Source organism: Pongo abelii, chromosome 12 (genome assembly GCF_028885655.2).
Source record: "Pongo abelii isolate AG06213 chromosome 12, NHGRI_mPonAbe1-v2.0_pri, whole genome shotgun sequence".
NCBI classification, from domain to species: Eukaryota; Metazoa; Chordata; class Mammalia; order Primates; family Hominidae; genus Pongo; species Pongo abelii.
In genome coordinates this window covers 90,075,588-90,097,079 of record NC_071997.2, presented here as the reverse complement: position 1 = coordinate 90,097,079, position 21,492 = coordinate 90,075,588, and the positions used below count along the sequence as shown (strand labels likewise).

General features: G+C 41.5%; 1 protein-coding gene and 2 pseudogenes across 2 annotated transcripts in view; 1 reads left to right on the top strand and 2 right to left on the bottom strand.

The window, feature by feature from the left end:
* Nucleotides 1-21,492, bottom strand: part of KCNG3 (potassium voltage-gated channel modifier subfamily G member 3) — a 52,207-nt gene that overhangs the window by 11,057 nt on the left and 19,658 nt on the right. The window lies entirely within an intron of this gene.
* On the bottom strand, nucleotides 7,742-14,837 carry LOC129057554 (voltage-dependent anion-selective channel protein 1-like; annotated as a pseudogene).
* On the top strand, nucleotides 17,020-17,469 carry LOC112132019 (small ribosomal subunit protein uS15-like; annotated as a pseudogene).

The following is a 21,492-nucleotide window of genomic DNA, read 5'->3' as shown; positions in this document are numbered from 1 at the left end:
TTTGAGATGAATTCTCACTCTATCAACCAGGCTGGGTTGCAGTGGTGTGATCTAGACTCACTGCAACCTGCGCCTCCAGGGTTCAAGAGATTCTCCCACCTCAGCCTCCTAAGTAGCTGGGACTACAGGTGCATGCTACCATGCCGGGGTAATTTTTGTATTTTTAGTAGAGATGGGGTTTCGCCATGTTGGCCAAGCTGGTCTCGAACTCCTGACCTCAGGCGATCAGCCTGCCTCAGCCTCCCAAAGTGCTGAGATTACAGGCGTGGGCCACCGTGCCTGGCCACGTTCATTTGTTGATGACACTTAGGTTGCTTCCAAATCTTGGCTAACATGAATAGTGCTGCAACAAACATGGGAGTGCATGTATCTTTCTGATATGCTGATTTCCTTTCTTTTGGGTATACACCCACTCAACAGTGGGATTGCTGGATCATATGGTAGCTCTATTTTCAGTTTTTTAAGGAACCTCCAAACTGTTCTCCATAGTGGTTGTACTAATTTACATTTCCACTAACAGTGTACGAGGGATCCCTTTTCTCCACATCCTCGCCAGCATTTGTTATTGTCTGTCTTTTGGATGAAAGCCATTTTAACTGGAGTGAAATGATATTTCATTGTAGTTTTGATTTGCACTTCTGTGATGATCAATGATGCTGAGCACCTTTTCCATATACCTGTTTGCCATTCGTATGTCTTCTTTTGAGAAATATCTATTCAGATTTTTTGCCCATTTTTAAATCAAATTATTAGATTTTTTTTCCTATAGAGTTGTTTGAGCTCCTTATACATTCTGGTTTTTAATCCCTTGTCAGATAGGTAGTTTGCAAATATTTTCTCTCATTCTGTGGGTTGTCTCTTCACTTTGTTGATTCTTTCCTTTGCTGTGCAGAAGCTTCTTAATTGGGTGTGATCCCATTTGTTCATTTTTGCTTTGGTTGCCTATGCTGGTGGGGTATTGCTCAAGAAATCTTTGCCTACTCAGATGTCCTGGAGACTTTCCCCCATGTTTTCGTGTAGTAGTTTCATAGTTTGAGGTCTTAGATTTATGTCATTGATCCAGTTTGATTTGATTTTTTTAATATAGTGAGATAAAGGGTCTAGTTTCTTTTGCATATGGATGTCCAGTTTTCCCAGCGCCATTTATTGAAGAGACTGTCCTGGACAAAGGATTTGAATAGATATTTCTCCAAAGTTAATATGGCCAATAAGCATATGAAAAGATGCCCAACATTATTAATCATCAGAAAAATGCAAATCAGAACCACAATGAGATATCACCTTATACCTACAGGATGGCTACTATACCAACAAAAAAAAAAAAAACCACACCAGAAAATCACAGGTGTCTTGAGCACTGTTGGTAGGATTGTAAAAGGGTACATCCACTATGGAGGTTCCTTGAAAAATTAAAAACAGAACTATCACATGCTGAAGTAATCACTCTTCTGGGTATATATCCAAAATAATTGAAAGCAGGGTCTTAAAGAAATATTTGCACACACACTTTCACAAATACAAATGAAGCATTACTGACAATAGTTAAGATGTGGAAGCAACCTTAATGTCCACTGACAAAAGAATAAATAAAGAAATCTATTTGGAATTTAATACTGAATTTAAAATTGGAATATAGCTGGGTGTGGTGGCTCACTCCTGTAATCCCAGCACTTTGGGAGGCCGAGGCGGGCAGATCACCTGAGATAAGGAGTTCAAGACCAGCCTGGCCAACACAGCAAAACCTCGTCTCTACTAAAAGTACAAAAATTAGCCAGGCGTGCTAGTGGGTGCCTGTAATCCCAGCTACTCGGGAGGCTGAGGCAGGAGAATCACTTGAACTGGGGAGGCAGAGGTTGCAGTGAGCCAAGATCGTGCCATTGTACTGGGCGACAGAGCAAGACTCTGCCTCAAAAAAAAAAAAAAAAAAGAAAGAAAGAAAGGAAATCCTGTTACATGGATGAACCTTGAAGACATTACGTTAAGTGAAATAAGCCAGTCACAAAAAGACAAATACAATGTGATTCCACTTATATGAGGTATCTAAACTAGTCAAATTCACAGAAACAAAAAGTAAGAACAGGCAGCTGGGAAAAGGTGAAAGAGAAGAGTTGTTTGATGGGTACAGCACTCAGATTTGCAAGATGATATGAAAAAGCCCTGAAGATCTGTTTCACAACAATATGAATATATTATACTTAACACTACTAAATGGTATACTTAAAAATTGTAAAGATGGTAAATTTTATATTATGTATATTTTACTACAATTTTAAAGAGCAGACATATGAGCAGTGATGGAATACAAATCTACGCCCCCAAGAAGGCTAGAGCCTTAATACAGAACTTTTTTATTTTCTATGTTCTTTATATTTTGTAGAGTTGAGATCTCGCTATGTTGCTCAGGCTGGTCTCAAACTCCTGGCCTCCCAAAGTGGTAGAGGTTACAGGTGTGAGCCACCACGCCCAGCACGTTAGACTGCTCAGCCACACTACCCATGGGGTCAATGGAAAAACAAAAACAAAACAGTACTGACTTTGACATTAATTAATTTTTGACTTACATTCTGCTTTACCTCAGAAGAATTAAAGGAGATTGTTCCTGTCATTAACACCAAACAGAACCTGATTAAAATTTAATATTACAAGGACAACTATGAAAATTAATACAAAAAACAGCTGTGGCTGGCCCCAACAGTTCACGTCTGTAATGCCAACACTTAGGGAGGCCAAGGGAGGAGAACTGTTTGAGCCCAGGAGATCTTGGAATATAGTGAGATCTCACAATATAGTCAGATCTCATCTTTACTAAAACTTTTCAAAAAATTAGCCAGTGTGGGGCATGTGCCTGTAGTCCCAGTTACTTGGGAGGCTGAAGTGGGAGGATCACTTGGGCCCAGGAGCTTGAGGCTGCAGTGAGCTATGACTGTACCATTATACTCCAGACTAGGCAACAGACCAAAATCCTGTCTCTTAAAAAAAATAAAAATTAAAAATTAAAAAATTATATATATATATATATGTATAGCTGAAAGCTGAATCTGAACAGCTAACTTGAAAAAGCTAAATGAATTACACAAGCAATAGGCCAACACAGAAAACCACCTAAAATAATAATTATATACGTATATTTATTAAATACCTATAATATGTGCATATATAATTATATTACATTTAAAATAATATATAGTATATTTTAAATACAGTACAATATCATAATGTATAAGAATATAAAATAAGGAAATGTTATATGAATCCAAACCCCAATAACTTTGTTACTTACTAATCATATTTACACTGGAATAGAATTTTAAGATAAAACTTAACAGTTTTGGCAGGGAAAAATGAAATTTATTTATAACTTCTTTGAAGCCATAAATATTGACACATCAGTATAAGATGAAAGGCATAGACCGCAATCATTTTTTAACCTCTCCAAAAATAATATGGCCAGGTGCAGTGGCTCACACCTGTAATCCCAGCACTTTAGGAGGCCAAGGCAGGAGGATTACTTGAGTAATCTTCTTAGTAGTTCGAGTCCAGTCTGGGCAACATGTCAAAACCCTGTCTCTACAAAAAATACAAAAATTAGCCAGGCATGATGGTGCATGCCCGCAGTCCCAGTTACTTGGGAGGCTAAGGAGGAGCACCTGAGCCCAGGGCTGCAGTGGGCCATGATCGCACCATATATTCCAGCCTAAGCAAGAGTGAGACCAGTCTCAAAAAACAAACACACAAAAAAAGACTTGTGACCATTATTATTATTACTGCAAACCAACTCTGAGCTCAGAGCCTTCCATTTACAAAAGGAGTTCAGTTGAAGTCCAACTTAAAAACATTTTAAAAGAAAGTAAAAAGTACGCCCAACTAGAAGAGTAATCACCACAATCGAGTCATCAGCAGCTTAAATCAGCCTTAACAACCCCAGGAGTGCCACAAAAGGAAAAGTTACCCTTCTTACTCCAAGCCTTCAGATTTAAATGTACAAAGCATTTCCAATCACATTTCTAACAGGCATGTAAAATGTAATAACACAAAGCACAATAAAAATTTCCAGCAAACTGCACATCAACAGCCACTTCATTACCTAGAGTCTTTCATGTCCTTATAAGAGTTTTCTCCACAACAACTGGTTAAATGGGAAAAAAGTAGGGTTTTTTGAAAGAAAAAAACATGATTTTTTTTCTTACACACTTTATCTTACAGAGAAAAAATCTATACCATTCGTACCTCTTTATCTTCCAATCTAGATCAATAATAAATTAAAACACATAATTGAACACTTATTCAAGTTCCAAACATCTTTCTTTAGATTTACATACTAATTCACTTAATTCTCACAACTGTATGCAATAGGTTTTGTTATGATCTCCATCTACAAATGAGGAAACTAAGCCAAAGAGAATTAATTAACTAGTGGCCAAGTGCAGTAGCTCATGCCTGTAATCCCAACACTTTGGGAGGCCAAGAACAGCAGACTGCTTGAGCCCAGGTGTTCAAGACCAGTCTGGGCAATGTGACGAAACTCCATCTCTGCAAAATACAGAAGAAAAAAAAAATTAGCCAAGCATGGGGGCACGCGCCTGTACTCCCAGCAACCTGGGAGGCTGAGGTAAAAGGGTTCATTGAGCCCGGGGAGGTTGAAGCTGAAGTGAGCTGTGATTATGCCACTGCACTCCAGCTGGGCGGCAGAGACTTTGTTTCAAAAAAAAAAAAAAAAAAAAGAGAGAGAAGTAACTAGATCATGTCACACAGATAATAAATGGCAGGTTAGTAATATTTACAAGGCTGGCCAGGCACGGTGGCTCATGCCTGTAATCCTAGTACTTTGAGAAGCCGAGGCAGGCAGATCACACATACACACACAAGGCTGGGAGCAGTGGCTCACACCTGTGATCCCAACACTTTGGGAGGCCAAGGCAGGAGGATCACTTGGGCCCAGGAGTTTGAGGCTGCAGTGAGCTATGATCACACCACTGCACTCCAGCCCAGGTAACAGACTGAGACTCTATCTCTAAAAAAAAAAAAAAAAAAAAAAAATGTACAAAGCCAGGTGTGGTGGCAAGCACCTGTAGTCTCCTAGCTACTTGAGAAGCTGAGGAAGGAAGACCACTTGAGCTCAGGCTTCAAAACCAGCCTCAGCAATATAGTGAAACCCCTCATCTCAATATATAAATAAATAAATTTTAAACAAACAAAATATATGTACTCACTGACTAAGTCATACCTTGAATCACGCCTGGGATTCATGGATGTCCCTATATAGCTACAGTCAATGTATGTGTTAATTTTTACGTTCCTCACTTGATACTATTTTGTTTCCTCATGCTCACATTTGGACGGCCATTTCATTAGGATATGTGGCAGGACAACGATAATGATGAATGAAAAGTTCACTCTCTCAAAGTCATTGGGATTGGCCACAGAGAACTGTGCTCCTCCCACAGTGCTCCTCCCACAGTTTTTAAGGGGCTGCTATTATTCCACCGGATCTCTTTTCCTGCAATCACCTCCATCTTTGCTTTTCTCACTTTCCCTTAGCAGACAAGAACATGGGGTTATCGCCCTTGCCTGAGGAATCTGGCCTCTGCCTCCTAAACACAGTTTACCCTCTGTGGTTCCTCTGTCCTCTGTTTTGGCAACAGAGGTACTAGATCCACATTCTCTCTGTATTGGGAAACAGTTACTGATGACTCTCTACAAAGAAACAACCAAGTTCCTGACTGCAAATGCAAAGGCAACAATACCTGTCCTGCTAAGACAGGGGCTATCCATCATATATAAATCTCCATCAAAGTGTGTTTCTTGAGAAATTACAGGCAATTACTACAAATAACCCTTATCTTCTCTGACTCCTTTTAGCATAATTCAATATTCAACCCAAATACATGACTTAAGTGCATTGTAGTGTCTGCAGTGTAGCCTGAGGTAGTGTCTTGCAAGGAGCTCTGTCCCGCTAGTGTGAGCTTGTAGAGACAGACTCTAAAACCTCAGAAAGAAGCAACACAGGAGACCCCATTACTTAAAAAAACAAACAAAAAAAAGAATCTCAGGAAGAAATAGTTTTGATATTATGTCAGTGTGGTAGGCTTTTGTTTCTTAAACTTTTAGAGATGAAGAACTGAGACCATTCAACATACAAGAGAAGACAGAATGGCCAGATGCCTGAAATCCCAGCACTTTGCGAGGCCAAGGTGGGTGGATTACCTGAGGTCAGGAGTTTGAGACGAGTCCGACCAACACGGTGAAACCCCGTCTCTACTAAAAATACAAAATTAGCTGGGTGTGGTGGCACACGCCTGTAATCCCAGATACTCGGGAGGCTTAGACAGGAGAATCGCTTGAACCCGGGATGTGGAGGTTGCAGTGAGCCAAGATCGCGCCACTGCACTCCAGACTGGGCAACAAGAGCAAAACTCTGTCGTCTCAAAAAAAAATAGAGAGAGTGAGAAGACAGAATGGTATTATGGTATTATGACCCCCCAAACACCTTGCCCCATTCACCATTGGCCCAAAGCCAGTTCTGCCCCGCTCCACATCCTCATCTACTTCCCTCATGTCTTATTTTGAAATCCCAGAGTGTGGGCATTTATCCCAGAGTCCTTTCTCACCCTCCCTGCCTGGCAAGTCAACTAATGGGCACAAAGGAGGCACGAAATGTGCATGGCTTCAGTCTTGAGTCTCCTGAGACAGGTCACTTGTAGCCAGGATGATGCAATGTCCTCAAGTCAGGATGGGATGACAACATATTAACTTGGATGTGGCTGTAAGCCCATGGAGCCCATTAATTCATTCACCATGCAACAAAGCTCATGAGTGAGTGCCTACTGCATGTCAGGCTCTACAGAGCCACAGAGAGGTGTATAAAGATAAACTAAAGATAGAACTTAAGCATAGTTACGTAACACGTTATCGGCCGGGCGTGGTGGCTCACGCCTGTAATCCCAACGCTTTGGGAGGCCAAGGCAGGTGGATCACGAGGTCAGGAGATCGAGACCATCCTTGCTAACACGGTGAAACCCTGTCTCCACTAAAAATACAAAAAATTAGCCGGGCATGGTGGCGGGCACCTGTAGTCCTAGCTACTCGGGAGGCTGAGGCAGGAGAATGGTGTGAACTCGGGAGGTGGAGCTTGCAGGGAGCCAAGATCGCACCACTGCACTCCAGCCTGGGCAAAAGAGAGAGACCCCATCTCAAAAAGAAAAAAAAAAAAAAAAAGATGTTATCATTGGGGAAACCAGATGAAGGATAAAACAGAACTCTCTGTGCTGTTTTTGCAACTTCTTGCAAGTATAAAACTATTTTAAGCCAGGCAAGGTGGCTTACATCTGTAATCCCAGCACTTTGAGAGGCTGAGGTGGGAGGACTTCTTGAAGCCAGGAGTATGAGACCAGCATGGGCAACATAGCAAGACCCCCATCTCTACAAAAAAAAATAGCAGGCACGACGGCGCACACCTGTAGCCCTAGCTACTCAGAAGGTGGGAGAATTGCCTGTACCCAGGAGTTTGAGGCTGCAGTGAGTCATATTTCTACCACTGCACTCCAGCCTGGGCAACAAAGCAAGACTCTGTCTCTAAATATAAATCGATTAACTAATTAATTAATAATTAAATCATTTCAAAATACAAGGATTTTAAAAAGAAGATAAACAGACTGAAAGTTTGCGACTTAGCAAAGGGTAAGATATACCCTCCCTAACAACAATCCAATCCTTAAAAACTCAAAAATAGAACGTAGAAAGTAATAAATGCTATAATTGATGTGCATTAAGTTCAGAAGAAGAAAAGTTTTTCTTCATCTGGGAGACCATGGAAGGCTTCTTTGAGAAAGTGGCGATTCAATTTGGCAAAAGCAAAATCAGGAAAGTGCCAGATACCTGATGAAGTGAAAGCAATTACATTTAAAAAGTTAACAAAACACGGATGTGAGCAGATGCCCTACACAGATTAAACAGGTGCACGACACTGGGCCACTGCCCAGTGTTTAGGCTTCCCCTAAACGGAAAGGCAAGTGAAGAAAACAAAAGGCACCCCAAAACATCTAACAAAAAAATGGCCACTCTGACTATTCCTTTGATTTTCTTAACTGATAAAAAGGTAGGCCGGGCGCAGTGGCTCACACCTGTAATCCCAGTACTTTGGGAGGCCGAGGTGGGCAGATCACAAGGTTAGGAGATCAAGACCACCCTGGCTAACACGGTGAAACCCCGTCTCTACTAAAAATACAAAAAATTAGCCTGGCGTGGCGGCGTGCGCCTGTAGTCCCAGCTACTCAGGAGGCTGAGGCAGGAGGATGGCGTGAACTCGGGAGGCGGAGCTTGCAGTGAGCCGAGATCATGCCACTGCACTCCAGCCTGGGTGACAGAGCAAGACTCTGTCTCAAAAAAAAAAAAAAAGGTAGCCATCATCTTCTAGGAGCTAATTTACATAAAGAATTTCATCCATCCCATGCATCAGTGGTCGTGTTCATTACCCTCTAATAAAGGACTCGGGTTGCTTTTTCCTTAGCTTTGAACCGGCTCCATGGACAAACCAGAGGTGTTTCTGTGTGCGCCTTGCCTGAGGCTCTCGAGAGTCAGAGACATCATCTCTTTCTGACTGACCCAGAAATCAGGGTGCACTTCTCTTCACCAGAGCCAGGGAGTGTGTTTTCAGAAGACTACCATGCTTTAGGGGACATACGCATACAAGCAAAGAGATCAAAAATCTGTGGTTCTGACTCTCACTGCTAAAAACTTTCCAGAGATGACAGCAGCGGAAACCAAGGCCTGACAGCACCTGCGGTCCCTCCGCCACACTCTCCACTCCGGGTGGGCCCCCTTAATCTTCAGGTGCCACAATCCCTTCCTGCACCTTCACCACCACCCCAGTGTGCATATATTTGCCTAAATAACGCTACAAGAAGATCAATCTCAATAATCTGTTCCCATTCCATATATGACTACCACATGGGTTCTATTCCCTTTTTATTTAACTGGCAGTTCATTAGTAAAAGAATTATGAGACTAGAAAGGATATCAAGATCTACCTTTTCAAACAAGATCACCTTACAAAAAGTGATAACAATTCTTTTCTTTAATAGTATTTTAACATTTTGGCTTCAAGATAGTTTTTATCTACAGAACAACTTGGGAAGATGAATTTCAACAAATGATATTTTTAGTTTTTTGAGGTTTCAATATTTTATTCAAGTTTTATTTTAAGTGATGTTAATTACAGCACTTGAAGGGGAGGATCTAATTCCACACAAAATGAAAGACTCTAAAATGTACCCATTAAACTGCTAAAAAATAAATTGAGTGGTGAGAATGCAACAGAAGTCCAATTTAGATTCTATGTGTTGTCACCATGTGATTACAATCACACAACCTCTCCCCAGCTTATAGCTGGAGCTCCTGAAAGCTATTTCATACTCTGCTGCAAGGGCAAAAAAGCACAACAAGAGAAGGAATTCAGTCCTGAATTATTGGCTTCATCAGATCCACCCTCTCCACCCCAAAATGGTAGAAAAGCAGCAGCTATCACACCCTGCAGACCTTTTGGTATAAGACAGGTGATGAAGGATTGGGATGGGAACAGGTCATGAAGATCTGTCTAAAAAGGTCCCTTAGCCAGGTGCAGTGGCTCATGCCTGTAATCCCAGCACTTTGGATTACTTGAGGTCAGGAGTTGGAGCCAGCCTGGTTAACATGGTTAAACCCCGTCTCTGCTAAAAATACAAAAATTAGCCAGGCGTGGTGGCACGTGCCTGTAATCCAAGCTACTGGAGAGGCTGAGGCACGAGAATCACTTGAACCCAGGAGGCAGACGTTACAGTGAGCCAAGATTACAGCACTGCACTCCAGCCTGGGTGACAGAGTGAGACTCTGTCTCAAAAATAAATAAATAAATAAATAATAACAATTAAAAAGTCTTTGTCAGGTGAATTTGTACACACCATGAAGCAATGAGCCTCTGATCAACTGGGGTTAGGAAATCAAGGTTCACTTATCAGGAAGTCACAGTTTCATTCATTTATTTCATTCATTATTTATTTCATTCGCATTTCATTCATTTATTCAATACATAATCATCTTCCACTTGCAGCCACTGCGAGATTTTTTTAAAACCTGGCATCTCTAGAAGGGCTACCAAATTCCCCCCAAGTCTACAGCTAAAAGGGCCTTTTTTGGAATTGGGTTTCTTCTGTATGTCTGAAAAGGTAGCACTCTTTGAATCATCTTTAACCTGGAGGTCTAGCATGAAATTTAGCAATACTTGCATCTCAAATATATGTTAAAGATACATTAAATTCTGAAGGTAGCTATACTGCAAAAGTAGTTTAAAATTAAACAACTGTACAGTATTCATTTGTGCTTGAAATTCTAGTCCTAGACCAAACTCATGGCCACCAGCATCGACGTTCTTGCCATCCAGCTGAGCTGACAGCATCAGCTTGATACTTGGCTTTACGGTCTGAGTGTACCCTAAACCTATCAGGCTAGGGTTGTACACTTTAGCCAAGAAGCAGGCATCAGGGTCCATCTGACACTTGCCTGCTGTTCTGAAGTGTGTGTTACCGTTTCCTGATGTCCAGGCAAGCTTAACAGCAGTCTGCAACTTCTTATTCACCTCTGGGAAACAGAGGTGCCAAACTCTGCCCCATCATTCACGTAAGTGTGAAGCTGGAATTCATCAGTCTCGTAGCCAAGAGTAAAGTCCCTCTGGGTCTCTTAAAACTCTGTGGTCTCAAAATTCATCCGGTAGCCAGCCAGCCAGCCCTCATAACCCAGCACTAGAGCACCCCAGATTGAAGGCTCAACAATGTCAAAATCCACGGTGCAACCCAGGTTGATATGCTCCTGCCTATAGCAGTTTTGATTTAGCATTTTTTTCCCCCAGCGTTAGGTGAGAAGCGATGAATCAAAGGTTAGCTTCAGTCCACATGCAAGCTGGTCCTCCACACAATCCATGCCCGCTGTGTGGTCAGTGTTTCATTTCTCCATAATCGTCAGGCCATATCTGGTCCATCTGTACTTGGTTCTCAGACTGCCAGTCACTTTGGTGGCCTCAGTGTTGGCTGAGCCTAAGTTTGCAAATTCCAATCCCTTCTCAGATTTTGTTTTCAAATCAAGTTTTATTAAGCCAAATCCATAGCCCTTGGTGAACACATCCCTGGCAGATTTGCCAAGATCAGCGTACGTGGGAGGCATAACCATCTTCTGCTTAGAGGCGGTGGCAGTGGGCTCAGTGGTGGTAGCAGGCTCGGTGGTGGCTGCAGCGGGGGCTGCCTCAACAAATGACATTTTTGAAAAGTGAGGTAGTTCATTCTGATATCATTATTTGCTATTTCCTAACAACAGGTAACTAATGTGTCCAGTGCTCAACTCAGGTTATTTTTACTTAACTACTGTGTACTAGGTACACACTGCAAACATCAGGACAATGATACTTCTACGCACACAAAGTTTCCAATATGTACATTAAAACAAGTTGCCCAGGTTGGTCTAGAACTGCTGGCCTCAAGTGATCCACCTGCCTTGGCCTCCCAAAGTGCTCAGATTACAGACCATGAGCCACTGAGCCTGGCCAAAACAAGAGATTTAAACAAAGTAGGGATATTTCAAAGTATCTAGACTATAAGGTCTTCCTGAAACAATAAGATAAGTGTTTTAGTCTATAGTCATGAATACAAAAACATTCGCAGTACTAAAAGCAGCAATACTCGAATACTCTGAGTACTGAGGTATTGCTGACTCCTAACTCTCCACAGATAAGAGCTAAAATGCATGAGTTATCATCCAAGGCTTCAGATCTGCCACTCTCCGCCTTGTACCATCTGCTTCAACTAATGGAAAGTAACACAGTCCCCAGTCTTCTCACGTCTCTTGCCTTTGCACATCTAGCCTCCCTTCTTGGCCAGCATCAACCAGGCCTTCAAGTCTGAGCTCAAGGATCACCACCCCAGGGAATCCTTATCTTAGGTCCACTAGCATGGCTGAGTTTCTCCCTGATGTTCCTACAGCAGCCAGTGCTTATCTCTAGCAGTGCGCATAGCACATCGTGTAGTGGTTGTACATTTAGCCGTCTGTCTCTCCAGCTAGGAAGCAAGTAGGGCTGTGTGTCTTTAAAAAAAACAAACAAACAAAAAACACTATATTGCCTAATCATGGCACTTAATAGGTACTCAGAAAATATGTTGTTTGACTAAATTAATGGTACAAAAAAATTTAATCATTAGAGAGTTCAACCGTTTTATCAGTCTAATGGAATATTTAGGACAAAATGATATATTTGGTATGTTGATTTTAACAGAGATAATGCATTACTATCCTTACTTCATACCACACACAAAAATGAATGAGAATGAGCGTAGTACTAAATTTAAAAGTGAAAACTTTAAGATTTTATTTTTTTAAGAGTATTTAATTTCTTTCTTTCTTTTCTTTTTTTTTTTTTTTTTTTTGAAACAGGGTTTGGCTCCGTCACTCAGGCTGCAGTGCAGTGGCACGATCATGGCTCACTGCAACCTCTACCTCCCGGGCTCAGGTGATCCTCCCACCTCAGCCTCCCAAGTAGCTCGGACTACAGGTGTGCACCACCACGCCCAACTAGTTTTTGTATTTTTAGCAGAGATGGGATTTCACCATGTTGCCCAGGCTGGTCTTGAACTCCTGGGCTCAAGTGATCCACCCACCTCAGCCTCCCGAAGTGCTGGGATTACAGGAGTGAGCCATTGTCCTCAGCCTATAAAGATTTTAGAAGAAAACACAGGAGTAATGTTTGTGACTGAGCAAGTAGGCAAACTTTCTTACACAGGGCACAAAAAGTAGTAATCATGAAAGAAAATACTAATAAATTAGACTTCACCAAAATTTAAAACTTTAGTATAGTAAAAGACACCACTAAGAAAATGAATAGGCAAACCAAAAAACTAGAGGAAAATATTCACAACACATTTATCTGACAAAGGACTAGTATCCAGATTGTACAAAGAACTCCTAAAACTCAATAGCAAAAATAACCCATTTTTTTAAAAATAGGCTATGTGGACAAACATTTCACATAAAAAATTATGTAAAAAGCCAATAAGCTAATGAAAATGATGATCAACTCTGTCATCAGAGAAATTAACACCACAATGAGATATTACTACACTCCAGACAGAATAACTAAAATTTGTAAAACCAATAACACCAAGTTTGTGAAGTAACTGAAACCATATACAGTCATACACCACATAATGACATTTCTGTCAACAATGGATCGTATATATGACAGTAGTTCCATAAGATTATAATACTGCATTTTTACTATACGTTTTCTCTGTTTACGTATGTTTAAATACACAAATAAGCCAGACGCAATGGCTCACATCTGTAATCCCAACACCTTGAGAGGCCGAGATAGGCAGATCACCTGAGGTCGGGAGTTTGAGACCAGCCTGGTCAACATGGTGAAACCCTGTCTCTAACAAAAATACAAAAATTAGTCAGGCGTGGTGGTGCCTGCCTGTAATCCCAGCTACTCGGCAGGCTGAGGCAGAAGAATCGCTTGAAACCAAGAGGCGGAGGTTGCAGTGAGCCAAGATCATGTGCCACTGCACTCCAGCCTCAGTGACAGAGAGAGACTCTGTCTCAAACAAAAACAAAAACAAAAACACGAAATACAATACACAAGTATTTACCACTGTGTTATAACTGCCTACAGTATTCAGTAGATTCTGCATACGTTTGTGGCCTAGGAGCAATCGGCTATACCATACAGCCTAAGTGGTGAGGTATGTAGCAGGCAGTACCATTTAGGTTTGTGTGAGGACGCTCTATGACGTTCACAGAGCAAAGAAATCTCCTAAGCATCTCCCGTCGTTATGCGACACACGACTGTGTACTGTTGGTGGGAGTACAGAATGGTAGATTGGTACAAAAGTTAATTGTGGTTTTTGCCATAGGAATTAGTGGCAAAAACTGCAAATACTTTTCCTTTTTTTTTTTTTTTTTGAGATGGAGTCTCGCTCTGTCATCCAGGCTGGAGTGCAGTGGCGCGATCTCGGCTCACTGCAACCTCTGCCACCCGGGTTCAAGCGATTCTCCTGCCTTAGCCTCCCTAGTAGCTGGGATTACAGGCACCCGCCACCACGTCCAGCTAATTTTTGTATTTTAAGTAGAGATGGGGTTTCACCATGTTGGCCGGGCTGGTCTCCAACTCCTGACCTCAGGTGATCCGCCTGCCTCGGCCTCCCAAAGTGCTGGGATTACAGGCAGGAGCCACTGTGCCCGGCCAAAAACAGATCTTTTATAAAAACATAAAAATACATTAAACCACTCCATGAAGATAAATGTGAAAATTTAAGTGAAATGGACAATTTCCCAGAAAAATGAATCAGACCAAAATTTTCAGTTTTAGAGTAACTGGAAAAACTGAATGGTCCTACAATCATGAAAAAAATTGAATCTACACTTTGACATCTATTCACCAAAAGATGCATACCAGGTCCAGATGATTTTACAGGCAAGTTCTATCACATACCAAGCATGAATAATCCCTATTTTATATAACACTATCCCAAATAATTAAAAAAGCAGTCACCAACTCATTTTAAAAAGTCAGTGAAAGGCCAGTCGCAGCAACTCACGCCTGTAATCCCAGCACTTTGGGAGGCCAAGGCGGGTGGATCATCAGAGGTCAGGAGTGCAAGACCAGCCTGGCCAACATGGTGAAAACCCATCTCTACTAAAAATACAAAACTGAGCCAGGCATGGTGGCGCATGCCTGTAATCCCAGCTACTCAGGAGGCTGAGGCAGGAGAATCACTTGAACCCAGGAGGTGGAGGTTGCAGTGAACTGAGATCACGCCACCGCACTCCAGCCTGGGTGACAGAGTGAGACTCCGTCTCAAAAAAAAAAAAAAAAAAATTAGAGCCAGGTGTGATGGCTCACAACAGTAATCCTAGCACTTTAGGAGACCAAGGCAGGCAGACTGCTTGAGCCCAGGAGTTCAAGACCAGCCTGGACAACACGGCGAAACTCTTGTCTCTACAAAAAATACAAAAATTAGCCAGGCATGGTAGCATGCCCCTATAGTCCTAGCTACTGGGGAGCTGAGGTGGGAGGATCACTTGAGCCTGGAGAGGTTGAGGCTGCAGTGAGCCATTATCATGCCACTGCACACCAGCCTGGGTGACAGAATGAGACCCTGTCTCAAAAAAAAAAAAAAGTTACTGAAATGTTGATACCAAACCCAGACAGACAGTACAATAGAGAAAAACTGTAGGTCAATCTCACTTAGAAACACAGATGCAAAAATTCTACATAAATTAGCAAATGTGATCCAAAAATGCATTTAAAAATAAAAATAAAAAGGCAAGAATGCCAGCTGTCACCATTTCTCATCAGTACAACTCTAGAGGGTTTAGCCACTGCAGCAAGACAAAGGTATTATAAAGGTTGCAAAGACTGTCTTTATTTCCAGATAGTATCACTGTCTACATTACAACAAAAATAGACCCTTTGAATTATTAGAATAAATGAAAAGTACAGGTGCTCTTTGACATACAATGAAGTTAAATTCCAAAAAACTCATCATAAAATCAAAAAATCTTAAATTGAACCATCATAAATTAGGGACAGTCTATACTACTACAAGTAAGATGAAGGTACAAAATCAACTGTACAGCTATATCAGCAAAAGGCAGAAATTATAATTTTTAAAAAGGATATAATTAGCAATAGCAACATAAGTTATAAGGTACCTAGATATAAATCTAACAAAAGATATAAAATAATTTTTAGATGAAAATCATAAAACTTTATTGAAAGACATTAAAGAATAGTGGAGTAAGTGGAATTATATACTATGTTCATGGATAATAAAACTAAATAATGTAAAAATGCCAACTCTCAGGCTGGGCGCAGTGTCTCACGCCTGTAATCTCAGGACTTTGGGAGGCTGAGGCAAGTGGATCATGAGGTCAGGAGTTCAAGACCAACCTGGCCAAGATGGTGAAACCCCGTCTCTACTAAAAATACAAAAAAATTAGCTGGGCATGGTGGCAGGCACCTGTAATCTCAACTACTCCAGAGGCTGAGGCAGAGAATTGCTTGAACCTGGGAGGCGGAGGTTTCAGTGAGCCGAGATCATGCCACTGCACTACAGCCTGGGTGACACAGCAAGACTCCGTCTCAAAAAAAAAAAAAAAAAAAAAAAAGACAACTCTCCAAATCCATAAATTTAATGCAAAAAATTTTAGTGTAATGTGATCAAAATTCCCAAGAAGGGTTTACATGGTAATTAATAAGCTGATTATATTATTTCAGTAATTAAGACAGTATAGTGTTGATGCTGGAATTAATAGGATGGCAGGCCGGGCGTGGTGGCTCACACTTGTAATCCCAGCACTTTGGGAGGCCGAGGCAGCTGCATCACGAGGTCAGGAGTTGGAGACCAGCCTGGCCAACATGGGGAAACCCCGTCTCTACTAAAAATACAAAAATTAGCCAGGCGTGGTGGTGCGTGCCTGTAATCCCAGCTACTCAGGAGGCTGAGGCAGAAGAATTGCTTGAACCCAAGTGGCGGAGGTTGCAGAGAGCCAAGATCACGCCATTGCACACCAGCCTGGGTGACAGAGCAAGACTGTCTCAAAAAAAAAAAAAAAAAAAATAGGGTAGTGAACCTAGAAGTAGATCCACATAACCACAGAAACAAGATAAATGGCAAATGAGGCTCTTCAGATTAGTGAAGTACATACTGGACTATTTTGTAGTGCTGAGGAAAGTGTTATCCACATGAATAAAATTAAATTCCTCACATAAATAATAATAGGTGGACTAAAGACTCAATCTGAAATGTAAAAGTTAAGTAAATTATTTATAAATATATTTAAAACTTTAAAGAAAATATAAAAGAATCTTTATGCTCTTGGAGACGATATTGGATATTTTCTCAGATAAGTTAAAAATCACACTAATCATAAAGAAAAATTTGATAAATTTGTCTGCTAAAATGTACAGCTTCTTCCTTTTGCTGCCTGACTGCTGCCATTATGGGTCGCATGCATGCTCCCAGGAAGGGCCTGTCCCGGTTGGCTCTGCCCTATCACTGCAGCATCACCACTTGGCTGAAGTTGACATCTGATGAAATGAAGAAGATTTACAAACTGGCCAACAAGGCCTGACTCCTTCACAAATCGGTGTGATCCGGAGAGACACATGGTGTTGCACAAGTACGTTTTGTGACAGGCAATAAAATCTTAAGAATTCTTAAATCCAAAGGACTTGTTCCTGATCTCCCTGAAGATCTCTACCATTTAATTAAGAAAGCAGTTGCTGTTCAAAAGCATCTTGAGAGGAATAGAAAGGACGAGGATGCTAAATTCTGTCTGATTCTGATAGAGAGTTGGATTCACCATTTGGTTTGATATTATAAGACAAAGTGAGTCCTCCCTCCCAATTGGAAATATGAGTCATCCACAGCCTCTGTCCTGGTCGCATAAATTTGTCTATGTACTCATGCAATAAAATAATTGTTTAAATTTTTTTAAAATGTACAGATTCTATAAGCCCCAAAACACCATAAACAAAGTAAAAATACCAGCCACAGTCAGTAAGATATTTGCAGTCAGGCATTGTAGCTCACGCCTGTAATCCAGACACTTCAAGGTCAGTACAGGAGGACTGCAGGAGTTCAAGACCAGCCTGTGCAACATAGTAAGACCCTGTTTCTACAAATATTTTAAAATAAATAAAAGAAGATACTTGCAATACACAATCAGTACCTAGGATGTATAATCAACCATTAAGAAAAAGAAAAGTCAGGATCAAGCACGGTGGCTCACAACTGTAATCCCAGCACTTTGGGAGGCTGAGGCAGGCAGATGGCTTGAGCCCAGGAGTTTGAAACCAGCCTGGGCAACATAGTGGGACCCTGTCTCTACAAAAAAATACAAAAATTAGCCAGACATGGTGGCATATGTCTGTAGTCCCAGGTAGTCAGGAGGCTGACATGGGAGGCTGAGGCTGAGGCTGCCATGGTCACGTCACTGCACTCCAGCCTGGGCAACAGAGCAAGACCTTGTCTCAAAAAAAAAGAAGTGGGGGGCCAGGTGGCGTGGCTCTCACACCTGTAATCCCAGCACTTTGGGAGGCAAAAGTGGAAAGATCGCTTGAGGATCGAGACCAGCTTGGGCAACACAGTGAGATCCTAACTCTGCAAAAAATGTTTAAATTAGCCAGGCGTGGTGGTAAATGCCTGTAGCACCAGCTACTTGGAAAGCTGAGGCTAGAGGATCACTTGAGCCTAGGGCTTCAAGGCTGCAGTGAGCTATGATCGTGCCACTGCACTCCAGCCTGGGCAACAGAGTGAGATTGTCTCAAAAAAGTGTGTGTGTGTGTGTATATATATATATATATATTCACACAAAAATTTGCACACAAATGTTTATAGCAGTCACAATAATCAAAAAGTAAAAACAATACAAATGTTCAACTGATTAATGGGTAAACAAAATGTTGCATAACCATACAATAGATTATTATCCAATCATAAAAGGAATAAAATACCACATGGATGAATCTTGATAATAAACTAAGTGAAAGCAGCCAGACACAAAAGGCTCCATGTTGTATAACTATATTCATATGAAATGTCCAGAATAGGCAAATCCATGGAGATACATAGCAGATGGTTGTCAGGGTATGTGAGGAGGGGGAACAGGGTGTGACTACTAACAAGTAGGTTTCTTTTTGGGGTGATGAAAACGTTCTGGAATAGTTATGATAGTTGTACAATGTAGTGCATACAAATAAAAACCACCAAATTGTATACTTGAAATGGTAAATTTTGTTACATGAATTATATCTCAATTTTTAAAAAAGGAATGAGCAATACAAACAACATGCAGATAAATGTTTTTAAACATTATGCTGATCAAAAGAAGCCAGACATGAGGCTGGGTACAGTGGCTCATGCCTGTAATCCCAGCACTTTGGGAGGCAGAGGCAGGAGAATTGCTTTAGCCCAGGAGGTTGAGGCTGCAGTGAGCCATGATTGCACCACTGCACTCCAGCCTAAGTGACACAGCGAGACCCTGTATCTCAAAAAAAAAAAAAGAAAGAAAGAAAGAAAAAAGAAAAAAAGAAAAATATATTTCATATCTACCAGATTAGCAAAGTGTTAAAGTCTGACAACATGTAGAAATGGCAAGGATATTGAGCAACGGGACTTCTATTCACTACTGTTAAGAATATAAATCAGTAGAACTACTCTGGAGAGCTATTTAGCAACATCGAGGAGAGATGCACATACTTTTCAATACAGCAACTCCAATCCTAGGTAGACGCATTAAAGAAGGTCTCCTACATGTGCAATGAGACATGGACAAAACTATTCATTGCAGCACTACAGTAATAGCAAAATTTCTATGAACAAAAGAACAAATAAATCAATTCCTACTACATTATAGTTAAAATGCAAGGGCTACAGCCATAGAAATCAAACATGAACATGAAGTTGAACTAAAAAGGCAAGCTCTGGACTCCACTGATTATACCATTATAAAAACAGTTTACACAAAACAATGCTATATTTTGTGTACATAATCATATATTAAATGTATTTTTAAGTACATGGGAATAACATCAAAGTCAAGAGAGTGCCACTTTCTGTGGGAAATGAAGGGATTTCAATGGGAAAGAGGCACTCAGTAAACTTCGACTGCATTTTTTTTTTTTTGAGACACGGACTCACGCTGTTACCCAGGCTGGAGTGCACTGGCACGATCTCGGCTCACTGCAACCTCTCTCTCCTGGGTTCCAGTGATTCTCCACCTCAGCCTCCCCAGTAGCTGGGACTACAGGCATGTGCCAACATGCCCGGCTAATTTTTGTATTTTTTGGTAAAGACAGGGTTTCACCACGTTGCGCAGGCTGGTCTCAAACTATTAGCCTCAGGTGATCTACCCGCCTTGGCCTCCCAAAGTGCTGGGATTACAGGCTCAACGATATATAGATATATCTAGATATCTCTAGATATCTAGATCTATCGATAGATATATGTACATATGTGTATATATATATCTATAAATATATATATCTATATAGATCTATCGATAGATCTATATATATATAATTTTTTTTTTGAAACAGAGTCTCGCTCTGTCGCCCAGGCTGGAGTGCAGTGGCGCAATCTCGGCTCAGTGCAAGCTCCGCCTTCTGGGTCCACGCCATTCTCCTGCCTCAGCCTCCCAAATAGCTGGGACTATAGGCACCCACCACCACGCCCGGTTAATCTATTTTTACTAGAGACGGGGTTTCACCGTGTGAGCCCGGATGGTCTCCATCTCCTGACCTCGTGATCCACCCGCCTCGGCCTCCTAAAGTGCTGAGATTACAGGTGTGAGCCACCGCGTCCTGCCCTCAATGATATTTTTAATGTTTTATTTCTTTAATTGGGTAGTGGGTAAACAGGTGTTAATTGTGTTATCATCTATTGTTTTTTATATGCCTGAAAGACTTTATAATGACTTTTCTGCATAATTTCCTCTTCTACCTTTGTAAAGCATGTGTTTCTTTTTTTTTCTTTTTTGTTTTTTTGAGACAGTCTCACTCTGTCTCCCATGATGGAGTTCAGTGGCCCGATCTCGGCTCACTGCAACCTCCGCCTCCCAGGTTCAAGGGATTCTCCTGCCTCAGCCTCCTGAGTAACTGGGACTACAGGCACACACCACCATGCCTGACTAATTTTTGTATTTTTAGTAGAGATGGGTTTTCACCATGTTGGCCTGGCTGGTCTCAAACTCCTGACCTCAAGTGATCTGCCTGCCTCAGCCTCCCAAAGTGCTGGCATTACAGGAGTAAGCCACCACGCCTGGCTGTAAAGCATGTGTTTCTTTTATTTCACAGATTGATTTGTTCTGCTTCTTAGGTTTTTGATAGATGTAGTCAAGAAAAACACATTTTGATTGGCATAAGGAATTCGGCTTTTAAATGCTTAAATTTTGCTTTATTTTCAACACTTATATTAGAAAAAAAAATCTTCTGAGCATTTGCTGTAATGACTTAGCACCAACATTTAAATAAATTATTCAGGTTAGGCCAGGTGCGGTGGCTCACGCCTGTAATCCCACCACTTTGGAAAGTAGAGGCAGCTGGATCACTTGAGGCCAGGAGTTTGAGACCAGCCTGGCCAACATGGTGAAACCCCGTCTCTACTAAAAATACAAAAATTAGCTGGGTGTGGTGGTACACACCTGCAGTCCCAGCTACTTGGGAGGCTGAGGCAGGAGAATCGCTTGAACCCGGGAGGCAGAGGTTGCAGTGAGCCGAGATCGCCCCTTGCTGACCATCCTTATCTTCTGACTCTTGGTGATGCTATTTTGATTTAGTGACCTAGAGCAGTGGAATCCCACAACCCTTGCTCTGGGCAACAGAGCAAGAGTTCATCTCAGCGGGAAAAAAAAAAACACTGTTCGGCCAGGCATGGTGGCTCATACCTGTAATCCCAGCACTTTGGGAGGCCG